Below are 12465 nucleotides of genomic sequence, written 5' to 3'. Positions count from 1 at the left end.
AGACTAGGGACCGAATGGCTAGGCAGCAGTTCTGCGGAAAAGGACCTAGGGGTGACAGTGGACGAGAAGCTGGATATGAGTCAGCAGTGTGCCCTTGTTGCCAAGAAGGCCAATGGCATTTTGGGATGTATAAGTAGGGGCATAGAGAGCAGATCGAGGGACGTGATCGTTCCCCTCTATTCGACATTGGTGAGGCCTCATCTGGAGTACTGTGTCCAGTTTTGGGCCCCACACTTCAAGAAGGATGTGGATAAATTGGAGAGAGTCCAGCGAAGGGCAACAAAAATGATTCGGGGTCTGGAACACATGAGTTATGAGGAGAGGCTGAGGGAGCTGGGATTGTTTAGCCTGCAGAAGAGAAGAATGAGGGGGGATTTGATAGCTGCTTTCAACTACCTGAAAGGGGGTTCCAAAGAGGATGGCTCTAGACCGTTCTCAATGGTAGCAGATGACAGAACGAGGAGTAATGGTCTCAAGTTGCAGTGGGGGAGGTTTAGATTGGATATTAGGAAAAACTTTTTCACTAAGAGGGTGGTGAAACACTGGAATGCGTTACCTAGGGAGGTGGTAGAATCTCCTTCCTTAGAGGTTTTTAAGGTCAGGCTTGACAAAGCCCTGGCTGGGATGATTTAACTGGGAATTGGTCCTGCTTCGAGCAGGGGGTTGGACTAGATGACCTTCTGGGGTCCCTTCCAACCCTGATATTCTATGATTCTATGACTTGAGGGTGCTAAAGCTTACGTTATTTTGTTTTTGAGTGCAGTTATATAACAAAAGAAAATCTACATTTGTAAGTTACACTTTCATGATAAAGAGATTGCACAACAGTACTTGTATTAGGTGAACTGAAAAATACCATTTATCATTTTTACAGTGCAAATATTTGTAATAAAAATAATATAAAGTGAACACTGTACACGTTGTATTCTATGTTGTAATTGAAATCAATATATTTGAAAATGTAGAAACACATCCAAAAATATTTAATATATTTCAATTGTATTCTATTGTTTAACCATGTGATTAATCGCAATTAATTTTTTTAGTTAATTGCGCAAGTTAACTGCGATTAATGGACAGCCCGAAAAATAATTGCAGTTAATTTTTAATAAGCTCTAAATCGTTTTCCTGAGGCTATTTCCCACTGCCTACATTGGCTGAATGGCCTCAACTTGCTCCCCAAGAGTTTCTGCATGCAGAATTACAGAACACCTAAATAGTTTGCTGTCCTTTAAAATAGAACATGAAAAATGTGTGCAGCCTCTTACGTACTTACATACGTTTGTTTATATGTGTATGATATCTTATCTGCACACAGACACACAGAGGACTAGTGATGTGTGTGAAGAGTGTATGTGCTAACAGAATGCCTTCTGGCTTATTCTCAGAGTTGTCTGGAAGCACAATTCTGTCAAACCATTTCAAGCTGTCTTTATTTTGAGTGGGTGATTTGGTATAATACAATTAGGTATGTGTTGCAGAGATGTTACTGTAGGCTACCATCACTGCACTGTTGGATCCATGGTAACACTGGTTGCTAGGATTCCATCAGCTCTGCAGTTGTATCTGTGAGTTGGGTCCACTTTCTGAAGTTTCCATTTACATTCCTCAAAGGCTCTTTCCATGTCTCATACAACACTGCTCTTGCATTAGGAAGATGTTAGCATTCAGAGTATTTGACAACCTATGAAACTAAACTGCATGTCACCTTAGCAGAACGGATACGTGTGAACTACTGTGTTCTCCTCCATGGTTTCATGTCTGTCCTTTTATAGTAGCTCAGAAATGGAACTTAGTGGGGGATGGAATTTTTATTGAGGGGGGGGAAAGTGGTTTGGTATCCAAGTTTTTGCTAGACTCAATAAGAACATTTAAATACTTTTAAAATGTATGCTGGCTTTCAACCACTCCATCTTCCATTGGTAAGTCCCAGTGTGCCACTGAACAGATAATACAGCCAGAGGACAGAGTAGATTACTGCCCCTACTCAAAATAAATAATAAAACCATCTAATTTGAATATCACCAAGAGTCAAATGAAAGATTAAGTTTGTCTTCATAGGTAAGTCTAGTGCAAGGCCTTGTTATGTAGACAGCTATTTTGTGTGTGTTTCATTTGTACAGAACTGAATAAAAATGAAAAGCAGTATCCACACTGCATCGTACACCTGCTACACTAGAAATGGCCAGCATGGGGCCTGGACAACTCAGGGACTCATAATGTGGAACACGAGCCTTTGGCCTCTAGGCGACTGGTTCAGTTCTGGCCCAGGTGCCCAGTGACTAAAACTGAGGGACAGCTGACAACTTTTTGGAGGCTTATGCGAAATAACCTGGCCAGTCCCTAGCAGACAGCTCTTCATTTCATAATTGCAATACATTGACACTTCCGTTGGTAGTCACTCCAGAGCGATGAAGGCTTGAATGAGTCACAAAGGCTGAATAACGCTCCCCACCCGTCTAAACCAGTACTGAGGGGTACTGGTGCGGTCACACAGGGCAGCTTGTACGAATGCTGCCCATGCTGTACCAGTTCTGTGGATAAACAAAGGACTGGGCTTTCAGCTGACTTTCAGTCAAAGACCTTTCATAAGGAATACAAAAATAACAACATGACCTTTTAGATACAGAAAAGACCTGACACATCATACAGCCCATTTCCCTGCAAATGCACTGTGTATAACACACATGCAAAGCTCTTCGTTAAACACAGCCAGGCTGCTGTATTGTGAATGTTGCTGTATTGCAGTGTTTCTCTGTGTGCACCCTTTGCCATTTTTAATGCTCGTTTAACTGAGCTTTCGCTGTAGGAACTAGATGGTGAAGGGTTTCTTTGCGGGTGAAGACAAATGTAGGCGCTAGCAGCTTATCAATCCTTTTCTACAACCACCTTGGCCTAGCGAATAGAGACCTGGGAAATGGCAGTGACTCATTCCCAAATGAATGTTGATTAGCACGGGTTCCAGCTATAAAACTGTTGCTATGTTTTTAGGCGCAGAACAAATTGGTTTCCCCATCCAACCATTTGTATTGGTTACACCCACATGGAGCTATGGCATACAGCTTCCGGGGCTGGTTTCTTTCCCGCCTCACCAGTTTGAAGTGGGTTTTAATTATCCTGCCCAACTAATTCCAGTGGGGAACATGATGGAAAACCTGTGATTTTTGTTCTTAAAGCAAAATTGTTTGTGGCAGAGTCAACAGATCAGTATACAGTCTCCTATTAATTAACAACATAAAAAATAACCTTACACTGGAATAGAAGAGAAGAAAGGGTCTGTGAATACCTTTCTCCGGCAACTATTTGCACCCTACAGCACTAGTTTGTAGCCTGGGCACAATTACGTTTGTGCAAAGGCATCACATAGAGCTGGAGCAATATGCGTAGCTAAATGTTCTCTCGTTGCAATTTCCTTGGTTTTGAGCTCTCAAAATGTTCAGAATTGGAGCCAATTTACAAAGTGTTGTCATAACATTTTATTCATCCTTTTTCCCCCCTCTGTTTTTACTTGGATGACTGAAATTTGCTGCTTATTCTTTTTTCATTGCCCTTTTATCAAATTTTGAGTGGGGTTAGTTGTGGCTAGTCACATGGTAGTGGTTCTAGTTCCCTGATTGGCTCAGCCAATCTCCAGGTTGATTGGGCTGGCTAGTAGAAGCCATTTGGATGTATTTTCTCAGATTGCATATCCATACATTAAGTGCCCTTTCTGAGCCAGCCAGGAAAAAAAACCCACAAAAAATAAAAAAACCCAACCTGGCAGCACTAGCAAGAAGTGGCTTCATGTCATTGTGCTACAGAGCAGGAGGGCTGTTTATCAAGTGCCTTAGTTTTTAGGGGGCTATTAACCATTCCTAGCAGCATGCTGAAGACACCAGATTGGGAGTGGTTCATCCACCATGAAGCCAGCAGAGATAACCGGCCACCAGGACTTTCTGGCAGATGATACCTTCAAGTAAGGTGTTGGAGGATGGTCTAGCACAGGGCCAGTTGGGAAGAAGGGAACTGCATGGGGACAGAGGATGATGTGGCCACATGGGGTATCCATAGTTTCTGAACCTTTTTCAGTTTCCATCACTAAGTCTGTAGTTTGCTATGGCCAAACATTTGCAATGTGCTTTCATAGACATGCAGCTGGGCTACTTTAATGCCTGGAACCAGCGAGCATCCTCTCTTCTCTCGCTGAATAAACTTCTTTCACGTGTTTGCTCTAGGGAGTCTTCACATATTGTGGTAAATTTGTACTTGCTACCAATGTTTGCAGTGTTATTTTAAAAAAAATTCCTGCAATACCCTTCACCTTTCTTGGTAACTATGGATTTAGCTGAAATAATAAGAGCCTTCTTCTGAACACTATATTATCACGATATTGTGTACAGTTGTTCCCTCTGTTTTAAAAAAACAAAAAGTGCTCCCCATGCTAGAGAATACGAAATCTTACGTGTCCTTTTTTCAAACATGGGTGTGTTTATCTATTGAGCTCCTATTTATAGCGCAGGACTTAAAAAAACCCAAAACCCCAAAACAAACACAATCCCTTTTTTTATTTTTCTCACTCTACTGAATACATTCATTTTGATCATCTTTGTCTCTGTTGTTTCTGTTCAAGGATACAACACACATACACACTGTTTTTATCACCTCAATTCATTATTTTTCTTTTTTTGGACGGAAGAAAATTCAAAAGTGGACACAAGACAGAACAGGGATGGGCATAGGGGATTGATCTGGGCCACAGAACCTTTCACCTCCAGCTCGCCACTTCAAATTCAGCCAAGTTGATTTATCTTTTAAACTCACACAGGTGGTCAGTGACCGCTCTGAAAGAAGTTGGTGGTCTCAGTCCAGTACTGATTGACGGGGGCTGGCATGAGGGTCGGTTCTACCTGATGACCTTGCTTTGCTGGTAATCTCAGCACAGAGGCCAGAAACTGAAAGAATGCGGAGCATAACTCTTCCATACAGCTGGTATCCTCCAACTCAGGGTTGAGGTGTAGCTGCAGGGCAGTGTGGGGAACCTTTTACTGCCACTGTCCATGCTAGATGTGTTTTGTGGGTACTTCTGGCTCTTCCAGGCCTATTAATCAGTCACCTGTAATAAACTCTAAATAGCCTTTCACTGAGGGAGCCTGAGAGCTACTGTAGTTGGGTATGCATTGGTAGATCAAGGTGGTGACTGCTGTCTCTGTGTTGGCTTCAGTGGGAACTAAGGCTGCTTCTGTAACAGGCCTACAAGCAGAGTCGTAACTAGGCATTTTAGCACCTGGGGTGAGCAAACATATTTGTGCCCCTTACTGGGTTACCAGCTCTGTTCTCTTACCCCACCTCCACCCCTTTGAACCCTACCTCCTTCATAATCGCTTGGGGGAGAGGTGAAAGGGAGGGAGCGGGCTCCTGACCGTGTGATGTTAGGAAATACGGTCTAGTACCTAGCCTGCTTCCCTTTCCCATTGACAAACATGCAAATGAGGTGATTTGCATGCTAGTAACCGACAGGCAGATGGGGGAGATGTTGCGTGTGTGCGCAGTGCAGCATTGTCAATGCAAACCACAAACACCAGCCATTGCTAAAGGAGATTGCAAGTCACGCCTACTAGTTCCTGCTTTGCTTTCCTATGTATTTATATACATATTTCCACTGGGAAAAAAGTCCCTTCCTTGCAAAGCTTAGTTGAGGTGTGACATTACCACGACACCCAAGCTACAAGAACCAAATGCAAGCTTGACTTCTGTCAGCCCCTTACGGTTATTTTAATGCAGTTTCTGTTGGCTTTAATGCCAGCCAAAAGGCAAATGGCTATTTTAGTACCGAAATTTAGTTTTGCCTCCATTGTATATGGCAATATGTGGAAAAGTAGCAGCCTTTGTTCATATTGTAACACATACCACATGCCCAGCAAGCACTGGTAGATGATAATAATTAGGCTTTGCCACATCGGTTGTTCTTGTGCTGTTTAGTCAGTTGTCCAGAGACGAAAATAAACAAATCACCGAATGTTCTAATTGGGCGTTACAGTTACCAATTTACTAATTGCTGAAAACTGAACACCCTTGTCCCACCACTTCCCCCAAAGCCCTGCCCCCACCCCACTCACTCCTCTCCCCCCTCCCTCTGTTGCTCACTTTCCACTCTTTCTCTTCCCCATCCTGGGACTCACCTGCTGCCTGCAGAGCCAGGCGGGGAGGAGCCTGCCCATTTGGGACACAGTGAGGAGTCAATCCCCAGTGCAAGGGACCGGGGTGGAGAGGGGTTGGTCCCTGCAGTAAGGAGCCAGGGCAATTGGGGCTCCATGGGGAAGAAGGGAGGATGGCCAAGATTCACACACACACACACACACACACACACACTCTGGAGAGGCAGCACCTACCTCTTGGAGCCCAGTCCAGAAGCCAGCCACTGTCAGACGTCAGCCGCTGAGCAGAGAGCAACTCCTCTACGTGACTCCAGCTGCTGCTTCCCCTCGCCCCGTGGCGGAGGCCAGTTACTGCGGCCAACTGGCCTTTTAGTGTCCGGTCAGCTGTGCTGCCCGGACACTGCCAGGTTCCCTGTTCAACCAGACGTGTCAGTCGAAAACCTGACATCTGCTAATCCTATTTGCAATGTCTTGCAGCGAACACCTGGGGAAAAGAAAGGGGCTGTAATTTGAGTAGAGATGGCTTTGGTTTTCGTTTCCTGTGGAGAGGAACATCGTGGTGACACTTGGACAAGTGCATGTTTCTTTTCAGTGAAACTAGTGATGCTTCCCTGACTGCGAGAAAAGCATTCAGCTTTCAAAGTGACGTTATCTTAGTCAAACGAAACAGTCTTTGAATATATTAACTTTAAGCTACTCCCCCGCCCCAAAGTGTCAGCTAAGTGCTGTACTGCCCACTCCTAATTAGAGGGATTGCAAGCACCCAGGGCAGCTGCTGAAACATAAATTGGCCTGTTTAACCTCATTACCCAGTAAACCAGATATCTTTGTGGACAGTATTAACGCTGTAGTGCTGTGTGGTTGGGTTTTCCTGGTGTTAAAGAAAAATTGAATGCAAATGCACAGTTCATGCAAACAGGTTCATTTACTAGCCCTGGTTGTGATACATAGCTGGGTGTTAAATTGCAAAATACTGTCACACAGAAGATATGGAAATTAATATTAACCTGCTCCAACAGAGCTGTTCATCAGCAATGCAGCCATCCACTCTTTTGCAGCGTGTGCATTAGCCTTGCAATACACAGAGAGCGAAGAATCATGCCACTGAGCATCTGTTGACTCCATTGTTGAGCAGGAGTTTAATGGGTCAGACCCCTTGGGAAATTTAACCCTGCTTTTTTTGAAGTGTAGGGTGAATCCATTTTTGGGTGCTCACCTGAAATTCCTAAGGGCACATTGCCCACCTGCAGTTCCTATTGCAGGCTTTGGGCTTTAACACACGAATCAGTTGATAAGGCTGTTTGATAGCCTTTTCCAAAAGCTAGTATCAGTCTTAACAGCAAATTAGTGTTTCATATGGGAATCCTCTTGCCAACAGGTGCCCAGCAAATGAAAATGAGAGATGAGCTTTGGAATATAATCATGTTCGCTGAGCAGGTTTTAACAAAAAATATTTGTTTTTAATATCTGCTGCCACCACAGTTAGGTTGATGATGTTTTGCAATAGCATTTTCTATCAGAACCTGAGCATTAGAAAAGATTGCCAAAGAATGCTCAGGATTACACCGTAATTGGCTGATATCTTTCTTACTCTGGCTGCTGTTACTGGGTACAATTGCTGACGTTCAACCTGCAAAGGGTTTGGCTGTAGGGGGGAACTGCAGTCAGGCTGCCCCATCTGCATTTTAAATAGCAGCGTTATTTCCCACCATTACAGCTGAGGGAGTCTCTCGTAACACAAGCATGCAAGACTCTGACATTGTTCTGGAATTAACCCCTGGCACAGGATGCCTTCTAAAAGAGCAGTTATTTAAAGCAACAGTGTGACAGATCCTACAGCAAACAGGCATAGCAGACCCTCTGAGTTTGAATGTGCACATTACGTCCAAAGACTCTAAAGATGGGGCAAACTCATACACAAGCACCCCACCCACATGGCTTGCTTCATGCTGCACCCACTCGGCCACGCTACTTAACTTACAACATCGTGAGACACCATGTACTGGCCAGGGCACGGGCAAAGTGCTGCTGGGGAGTGTTTGCAGGCACAGAACTCGCCCAGCACGGGTGGGACCACAGGCAGCAAGGGGAGGAGTAGGGCATGGAAACCCTAGAACCAGACAAAAATCAAACGAGGAGGGAAGCCTTGAAAGGGGGAAAAGGTGTGTGTGGGAGGACAGGGAGAGCGCGTGTATGTAATCAGGCAGGCAAAGGTTAGGCGACCTAGCTCTACTGTTGACAAACACCAATGGCCAACTATAGCCCTACTTTAAGAGAAAGCTGTTACTGGCAGAGTTGCATAAACCCAGAGTTACTGCTACCACCTCGGGACGGGTGGATGAGCGCTTTTGTTTTTACCCAATGAAATGATGAAAAAAGCAGGATTAAATTGAGCCATAGCATTTTCTGGCTCTGCACAGCAAGTGGTGCCAGCAGTTAAGTGGCGCCATGCAAGCGATTATACGTAAATTTCTACTGGCACGTCATAGATCGTCGGATTACCATTGAGTTCACTTTGCCCCAGTAGAATGTGCGCTAACAGGCCACACAGCAGGGTGACAGAAGAGTGACTTTTATTGCTGCCAGGCTGCACAAGCCCCTGCAGCAGCTGGCTGTGGAACAGCGGGTTAGCTGCATTGGGAACCACAGATTGGTGCTAGCCAGTCGCGCTAGCAGAGTGCTTGTCCCAGCTGTACCTAGGGTGTTGCACAAAGACGAGGTTAAAACCCATTTATTCCAATGGCAATATTTTCTATACTAATGGGATAGGAGGAGCTGATTAAGCATGTCAGAAATAAGGTCTTCAACACATGCCTGGGGGTGGGGGGGGAATGTCAGAAGACCGTGCTGTAACTGAACCGACCCGAACCATTCCGTTTATGTGCCACATAACCACGAAACCACCAAGCCTCAAAAGCTGTTTTATACAGGTTCTTATGCCATTGCTGGAGTAGCAGCACACCGTCCTGCAGTGCATTAAACAATGTGACTAACAGCTGCTAACTGTACGCCACTTGCTCCATCATCCACTCCCTGGCCGGAGAACGGTGCATGTTTTGTTTCGTTTTCATTGACACGTGCCATGCATGTGTTTGTTAGCAAAGGCAGTCTAAGAAATGCACGTGGAGCAGGTGTGGAGAGGTTTGTGATGGTCCTTGGTGTGACAGACCCTATATAATAGTTATCAATACTGAGGTGTAACCATTGAGTGTGACCTGGCCAGCAAGGGGAAGCTTTTGCTATTGGGTTATTAGAATTTCCTGTCTGATTGGTCTTCCTACAGCACCCAACTGAAGCAGATCATGGTAACAGGAAACAACACAATACGCCAGCCTGCACTTGAAAGACAATGTGTCATGCTGTTAGTATCATGACCCCTGTCTTTGGTCGCCGATAGGGTGCAAGTTTATGTTGCTAAAGATGGAGAGGTTAGCGCTCAAAAGAACATGAATGCGTTAAAAGCCATTCCCAGGAGAGACCGTTAGTGGAGAGAAGGGCTGACTCAGAGAGACTGCAAAAGGACTCTAAGCAGTAGGGCTTTCCCAGATCCAGGGACTGGTAAGCCATAGGAAAAAGCTAGATACAGTCTGTTTTATTATTTACAATCTCTTTTCACTGAAATAATACCTAGGTCTTATATAATACTTTTCAGCAGTAGATTGCAAAGCATTCACAATCTGTTTTAAGGAGCTGTTTGATTACTACTGTTATTGCCACCAGAAAGAATGGAATTGCAGGGTCTGGACATAAGCCACAGTTGATACACAGGGGACTGCAACGTAAGGCCCGGTCCGACAGTGAGAGAATTGTATAAGAGGTGACTGCTCGAAAGAATGAATGAATGACCATTATGAATGACAATGAACAGTCATTGTGCCAGGAAAGATTCTGAGAATCATGCGATAGCCTGGTGATTAGAACACTCACCATGGGCGTGGGAGATCTAAGTCCAAGTCTGTGCTTCAGTGATTATTATACAAAGGGGAACAGCTTCAACAGGAGAGACACCCCTCCCCAACATGAGGATATCCCATAGGACAGTGGCTAGGGTCGTCTCCTGGACTGTGGGACAAGTTCCCCTCCCTTTTACAGATGATCAGGAGGAGGGACTTGACATCCTGAGTGAGAGCATTAACCAGTGAGGCACCATTTACAAAACTTCGAGCTAAGTTTCCCCCAAAATTTTGTTTTGGTGCATGTTTTGGCAAATAAACTGTGACTGGAAAACTTGGCCCAGCTCTAATATTGCATTACTGGTGTCAGATAAAGGTGGATATAAATGGTGGTGTTTCCAATGCAGCTGGTGGTGATAAATGGTTCAGAACATCTTGATCCTCATCTTGTACATCAGGAAGGTGCAAGGGCCTGCCTGACTCTGTGATTATGGCCTTCTAGGCTAGCTGTGTTCCACAGACTAACAGAGCTACCAACCAACCTCAAGAGTAAAACTTGTGTCAGCAGCCACTAGCTCTCTCTGTACATGCTAGTGAAGCTGGATCTCACTCCTGGAAGAGATCAAGAACCTCAGCACTTTTAGACAAAATTGCTAAGCCCATTTCTTCACTCTAGCCTTTTTGTAACACACACCACAGATACCATCTGCTTACTGGATGGGAGAGAGAGAAATATCTTACGTGCGCACTTCATAAATTTGAACAGTACTTAGCTATCATGGTAGCAGCCTAAATCAGCAGCAACTCCACTGACCCATCTAATGTTCCATTAGAGTTCTGTTGCCAATTCTACGGCTGCTTTTGTCTTTGATGTCAGTGGAATTATTCATGATTTACACTTGCATAACTCAGATCAGGATTTGGCCTGTAAAACTTAAACGCTGGGCTTTTGAACATGACACATTTTTATTTTAGACACAAACATCCTCACATGCCCACAAACTTCACAAACAAACAATGGAGCATTACTATAAATGTCAGCTATGGTCTTCCAGCTGTGCCCACTGTAAAAAAGTAACTGTGTTTTCTCTCACTCCCAGATTGGACTGTCCACTAAATGGAAACATAACCCCAAGCGGGCAGTGGATGCTTTGAGTGAGTTTTGGGTACTACATTCTATGACTTCAGCATGGAAGAGCTGGTACTACTGTTAACTGCAATTAGTTAATAAAGTCCATCTTTGTGATTCAAGGGGAAAAACTTTCAAAAGTGCCTAAAATTGACTTTGGCGCCTAACCCCCATTGAGTTTCAATAATACTTAGGTCATGTCTACACACACACACGTTGTACCAGTATAGTTATACTGCTAAATCCCACTAGTGTGGATGCAGTTATATCAGTATAAAAGTAATAATACAGGTATAGCTTCCTGTTTTCCATGAAGAACTACACTCAAAATAAAGGACAGTGCAATATTACAGATGCAAGTTCTAAAGCAACGCCAGACCCTAGAGTAGGACACAAGCTTAAGTGAGGCACCTCCCTTTATGTAAGTTTGTGCTTGCTATAACAAAGTGAAAGGGAGAAGGTATGACAAGAGGATATGACTGTTAACCATTGGCTGGAGTAACTTTCACAGTTGTTAGATTAATAAGAAAAGCAAAGGACCAGATCCCCAGCTACCTGCAAATCAGATAGCTGCATTGAAATCAAGTGGGGTTACATCCATTCACACCAGCTACATCTATGATCCAAAGTGTGTAAGTGACTTGTTTTGATAAAAGAACCTTTCCAGAGTGGGAGATTCTGTTGCTCCTAACAATGCCCCGGATATTCTTTGTTTAAAAACAACAAATTAAGCTGAAGCTGGTACCTTTTTGTCCGCCATAATAATACTGAAAAACAAATCAACTCATCTGCACAGATGTGGCATGCCAATATTTTCATCAGCTGGAGTCATTACCAGTTGCCTTTAGTAGTTCCCCCTCCACCAAGCTGTTGTTTGCTGCTTAGTATATATAGGCCTAGATTTCACAAAGCCGGCATCTCTTGTTGTCGCATGATGCCTCAACCCAGATTTAGAACCTTCTAGGGCATAATGGGATATAACTCAAATGCTTTTAACTTTATAAAAAAAAAGGAGAAAGAATTTTATAAGCTGTTTTTCAAAAACCACCTAGACTCTAAGAACTTTTTGAAAAATGCAAGAGATTTGTGAAAAGTCAAACTTCTTTAGCTTTCTCCCCACTCAACATCCTTATTGAAGATCCCACTCCCCTCCTCTTCACCCCAATTGCAGTAGTTTTGCCTTGCTGAATCGTCAACAGCTTCCATTAACGTGGTGTCCTGTGGCTCTTGTTCAGAGCTACATCACCAGTCTCCATGGCAGAAGAACAAGGAGTTAAGGCTACCATCCTTCCGCATTTGCCACCAAATT

This window comes from Lepidochelys kempii, chromosome 10 (genome assembly GCF_965140285.1).
Source record: "Lepidochelys kempii isolate rLepKem1 chromosome 10, rLepKem1.hap1, whole genome shotgun sequence".
NCBI lineage: Eukaryota > Metazoa > Chordata > Testudines > Cheloniidae > Lepidochelys > Lepidochelys kempii.
The sequence above is the reverse complement of the archived record's forward strand: the minus strand, read 5'-3'. Positions refer to the sequence as shown.